Source organism: Arachis stenosperma, chromosome 4, assembly GCF_014773155.1.
Source record: "Arachis stenosperma cultivar V10309 chromosome 4, arast.V10309.gnm1.PFL2, whole genome shotgun sequence".
Lineage (NCBI taxonomy): Eukaryota > Viridiplantae > Streptophyta > Magnoliopsida > Fabales > Fabaceae > Arachis > Arachis stenosperma.
In genome coordinates, this window is record NC_080380.1 from 135506954 (window position 1) to 135513200 (window position 6247).

The following is a 6247-nucleotide window of genomic DNA, read 5'->3' on the forward strand; positions in this document are numbered from 1 at the left end:
CAGCAGTTTTACAACCGCCGCAATTTTGTTTGGGTCTTTAAAAAAAATTGCGACGGTTTTGAACCGCCGCAATTTGATGCATGAGCTTAAAAAAAAAAACTGAATAACTACAATAATTTATACCATTTTTCTTTACTATAACCTATTTTCTTTACATCATATTTATTAAACTTTAAATATTAACATAGAAAAACACTATTGAATTCATAAAGTCATTTGATTTCATGACAAGAGGATCCTTCCTCAACTATTGAATTCACATATATGCTTAATGTGCAAGAGCATTTTAAACTGAGGGAAAAAAAACCAACAAAGTTTCTCCTTTAATCGTACTTCTCTGTGCCAAATGCCTTTTAGCTTTGATGCTTTCTTGGTACGAAACGCCAGAGGTCAACAGCAATGTCTACCTCTTTCTTCTTATGAAATTTGTACAGCTTCGGCAGATCATATTGAAGCTGTCAAAGCAAGGGGAAAAATCAATTATAGCTTACAAGATGCAGGTCCATAATTATGGCTACTCCATGAATCACTGGAACAAGAAAATATGTGAAAGAATGAGGTTGTTTAGGTGACCTAAGTACTTGATATTGGTTCACCATATTTTCTAAGAGAGAACAATTTACACAAAAAATAAGGTCGATTTGGAGAGAAAAAAAATCAAATATTATTATATGACTTAAACATCTAATACACAGTAACCTCCCTCACCTCACATAGAACTTCTGCATTGCTAGCGTTAAAATCCCTTAGCTGTTTGTTTCACATGCTGCGGTTAGATAAAAATTGAACCCATGGTATCAATAGAAGGTTGGAAAAACGAAGCTATCATTGAGGATAAAATGTGTTAATGCAAAGGGTCAGGAAAAAAATGCTAATGACATCTTTTTGGAATGGGAAGATCAGAGACTTCTTCAATGACATCTGACAAGGCTCGCAGAACTCAATTACTAATAACAAGACTAGTATTTAAGATTCAGAAAACATACCTCTCTTGTGGAACTCTTATGCAATGAATAAACATCTTGAGAAGCAACCTGACAAAGTAGTAATATTTGCAACATGGTAAATTAAAATACCCATCAATTATATATTTTTGTTTATATTGAGTAAAATACCTTCAAAGCAACATTGAGAAAGTCCAAATCTGCGCCCTTTTTCCGAGTTCCAAAAGGAGGATTCATGATAACTGTATCAACAATTTGGCCTAGAGTATGGACCAAGAAAATCGTATAAACCTGTTAGACACACTAAATGAAATACTTCAAATAGCATATAATGCCTACAAGTTATACAATGAATACCCTTAAAAATTTTATGTTCCCATATAAATAAGAAGTTAAGAACTAATTCAGCAATGTTGTTTGAACTATTACACTCTCAACTGGAGATTATGGAGACATAACAAGAATCAATTTTCCATATCCATCTAAGAACAAAATTCCAGAAAAGAAAGAAGAGAAGTGCAGCAAATTGCACCAGGCAACAAGCCTTCAATTCAGACTGCTGTTGCTCCAAAATGCCAATGAAGTGTCAAGATTGACGACGAAAATCATTTTTAGTCCACAAAATTAAAAGTGATAAGGCAGTGTTGCAAAACCACAAGAGTTCAAACATAGACTAATTTCCCTATAGAGAAAACAACTTGGCCCCAAATATCGCCATTCAACAAATGCAAGATTCCATATTTTACTTCTAAACCTGTGCTTCCTGAAATCAACTGGTGGCTTACGACATAGAACTCAATCTTATAAATCCATTAAGATCCGAATCCGGTTTTTTTACATTTTCTATGATAAAGGTTATTGTTCAATATATGAACTCATAAAATGGGATGGAATGAACGGAAAGTTACCTCTCCACCTCAAGTCCATGACATTAGACTGAGTAAAATCCATATCCACCTGAAGTTTTAATTAAATAAAAAAGAATGGTGTATCAATTATTAATAACCAACCTTTAAATAATTATTGAAAAATTCCATTTATTGCATCTACAGCATATAATTGACCAACTTTTATTTCATCTTTTTCTATTACAACCGTATCCCAAGCTTTATTCATTCAAGACACTTTGCCTTGATGTACAATTTCAAAATACACCAAATCTTATTGTTTAATTCAAACAAGAGAGTGAAAAGGCTAATCATTACTTAATATTCTCATATCCATCATAAAATTAACAATGGGCTACATGAACAAGTAACTAAACTATAAAAAACAAAATCCTCTACATTAATAATGCATATAAAATAAATATCAATTTATGTTAGAACTGACAAGATACTCCACCATTCGGACACATTCTTAATCTTAATTTAATTTAGAATAGAGCAAATACTCCTACTATCTAATAAAAATTCTTGTTGCATATTTTAAAAACATGCTGCTCCACGATAAAATCAAGTGGAAAGTATATGATTATTTAAATTATGTTCAATTCTCTGTAAGATTAAGAAAACATAAGCTACATATTTTTAATGCAGAAGTCGTAACAATTGTCCGGATAAAAATAAAAACTTTGTATTTAATTTGGCAAAGTTGTCCTTAATGTAACTGAAACCATATATATTTCACTACAAAAAGTACCAACTCATCAGTGTGAAACTGTAATACTAAAAATTTACAGATGAAAAAATATGGACCAACCAATGACTTTCCAAATTGAGCAATGAACACCAATGACTTTCCAAATTGAGCAATGAATAATGAACAAATAAACCACAACTTGAATTGAAATTGCATGTTAATCTCTTAGCTGGACTAACCCTCTCTTTTGGAGGTGAGGAGTGGAAAACGTACTTTTTTCCCATTCTGGTATGCTAAGCAGAGAGCATCAAGCATCATTTCTTTGCCTTGGCAATTCTAAGGCATCTGTACTTTTCGCCGCTCACTGTAATTTCAAGAGCTCCATCTTGGTTATCTTGATTTGAGGCAGTTCCCATTAAGACACTTTTTTCTTTCTCAAGGTTGTCTCTTTCCATCTTCAGCCTTGCCTCTTGACGCGCAATCTCTGCCTGAAACAAAAAAGTAACGGTGTAAATAAGGTTATCCATCAAAACATTGGATAATCATCACAGCTTTATCAAGTCCATCAATTACTTGCTCCTCGTCAATTTTGAACTCAAATGGCTGCTCATCATCATGACCCTTCTTCACGAAAACAGTCCCATCTTGAAGCTTACCAATAAGTTTCACTGCAACAATGAAAATAACGAATTCAACAACAGCAGCCAATAAAATAGTAAATGGAACAAAGAGAAGCATAATGCTGACCAAAAGCTTTACCTTGAACCACAGCTCCATCATTGGGACGTTCATACCCCTCTCCCTCCTTCAAGGTCTTCTTGAGAACCTTCTTATCCTTGTTTATGTCAGATACAACCTTCCAAGATATCAACTCAAGATCAATTTGGAGCGAAGCATTTGGAGGTACAACGCCTTCATCACCTGATGCCATCTTCAAGCTTAGCCACATATTTAACTGCAGAGAACAGAAGGAGGAACAAAAAAATTAAGACAACAATGAACAAAAGAGTGCCTAAACAGGTGAATGAATAACATGGATGACAATGTATTGTTATTATGAAACGGTACCAAGCACTTCATCAAGATCCTTAGGATTTTCCCATTTCTCTCCTTCAATGACAATCTTCTTGAATATCCCTCCATCTTTGCAAATGTCCTTGACGCTCGTCCAAGACAGCAACTCCATATCAAACTGCAGAGTTGCATTGGGAGGAATGGTGGGAGGAGATCCAGATTCACCATAGGCCAATTCTGGGGGAATCGTGAAGACGGCATTCTCACCCTTCTTCATGGTTTTGATTCCCTCATCCCAACCCTTGATCACTTGACCTGTATCAAATAAACAATCAACAAAAACAACTACAGTCAATAAAACAAACAAGTAATGAACAGAAAATATAAAATCTAGATTTCCATAAGATCCTACATACACTAAAGATTAATTAACGATTGGGCACAAAAAAATTACTGGGTACAAAAAGATTAGCAAAACCAATTTCAAAGTGCATAGAAAGAAAGTTAGGAGAATATTGGAACAAAATAGAAGCAGAACAGATTCAAGAAAGGAAAAAGCAGAGTACCGGTGAGTCTGTCCCGATTTTGGTGACGGTTGTAACTGGTGGCGGCGTGTTTGACGGCGACCCCCTCTCCCCTTTCGGCTCCTCCTAGTGGCGGCGCTATCAATCGCACACAGCATCAAAAAACCCTAATGGCGACTGGAACAGGGTGCGACGGCGACGGCCTTGACCCCAATCGACGGCACCCGCGGCGGCAGAGCAGGACGGTGCGAGAACGGACCTCCTCCTTCTCCCCTGGGTTCATCGTCTTCTACTTCTCCTTCACTCTTCGTCGTTCTTCTCCTTCGTGAGCGCGAGCTCTCCATCTCTTTCCGAACACACTCTCTCTCTCTTCGGCTTCAGTGGCAACGACGGCAAGCTTAGTGGTGGCGGCGGTGGCAAGACGCGATGGTACAGACCCGCGATGAAGACGACGACGGCGCTGGCTTCACGGTGAGCTGATGCGGTCTCCCTCTCTCTTCGCAGTTCTTTCTCTTGTCGACGGCTTTTCGGCAGCACGGCAACGCGACAGCGGCGGCGAACTCAGCAGCGGCGGCCCGGCTCCTTCCTTCCTTTCCTCTCCTTCTCCGTTTCTCCCTCTCTTCTCTTAACATTTCTTTCTTTCTTTTTTTTTATTTGTTGAAGCTGCTTAGTGTTGTGTTTTTGGGAAAGGGGAATTAAATTATGGCCAAAAAAATTAGGTTAGCAGCGTTTTGATTAAAATTTGTGGCAAAATCAAATCAAATGGCTGCTCTTCCCACTATCACCACTAGAACTGCTGGAAAATTATCAGACAGCGACAATTGTAAAAACAGCTGCTAATTGTGTGCCGCTATTTTGCGTTTTTTTAGTAGTGTATATCACATGACCGATTGGATAAGAAGAAATCTATTTAAGGATAATGTGATAGACAAATTATCTAACATTTCTTGTCGTGGCTAGTATCGTTAAGAGTCGGTCAGCGTCTTCCAAGGTAGACCGACAGAGGGCTAATATACCGATTTCTATAAAACAAGGAAAAATATACGTTACCAAAAGAGAGTCTGTCAACTATTATCAACACGTGATAAATTAGGATTAAATTATGATTAATTTAGACGTGGTTTTATTTAGTAGATGAGCTTCATGTCCAGCCCAACTCAAGTTGGCAGATTTTGGCAGATAAAAAGTTGGTAACGTAGCACTACTGATAAAACAAAAGTTTAATTTTGATGCACCGTTGATATAAAATAATTGTGATGTTATATTAATAAAAATAATTATTTTATATATTAATTGTATAAATAATTATTTATAAAAATATATAATTAAATAATTATATAAAATATTTTACATACTAAATATATTAAAATTAGAAAAAAAATATAATTATTTAAAAATATAAACAAAAATGTTCATTCTTAAGTTATAGGATTTATCATTATGATAAAATATTAAAAGGTAAACCACAAAAAATATATTTAAATTATTTTGGTGTTGACAAAAATTTCTCTAAATTTTATTATTGATAAAGTGTTCTCAAATCATTTAAAAGCATGTCAAAAATATTCATCCGCGATTGAAGACCTATTCTATTAACAGAAAAATGTTACGTAGCTCATTTGTTAATGTCAAAGTTTTACTTATTAAATAGAAATTTTTGTTTACCACATCACTATTTTTCTAGAACATCTTAATTCACGAGTGTGTATTTTTATCACGTTTTTAAATAATTCGAGAGTATTATTGTGGATAATAAAATTTAGGGATATTTTTGTATAATTCGGGTGCAATGGAGTCAAGAACAATGTAATATAACGAGAAAGAGGATATAATGACTATTCTATAAGTACAAAATAAAACAATTGTACATAAAAGATGATACGCTATGCAGAATAAAAAAGCAAGGAGGAGTAGGCCAAAAAATAAGAAAAATTATTCAAAAAGAATTTAAATAATTTTTAGTTCTTATAATGTTAGAGGATTGAGAGGTGTTGAAAAGTTGAATATAGTAATAACTTTCAACCAAAAAATAGATTAAATATATTAGGATTAATAGAGATAAAGAAAGAGGTAAAAACTAAATTTGACATAGCAAATATTTGTAGGGAGGCGAGATACGTAGGTTGAGAGTTTATGGTATCAAAAGGTGTTTCTGGAAATTTATTGCTAATGTGAGATGCAACA

General features: G+C 34.8%; 1 pseudogene; it reads right to left on the bottom strand.

The window, feature by feature from the left end:
* Window positions 1-353: 353 nt before the first annotated feature.
* LOC130975607 (uncharacterized) lies at window positions 354-1910 on the bottom strand (annotated as a pseudogene).
* Window positions 1911-6247: the final 4337 nt, after the last annotated feature.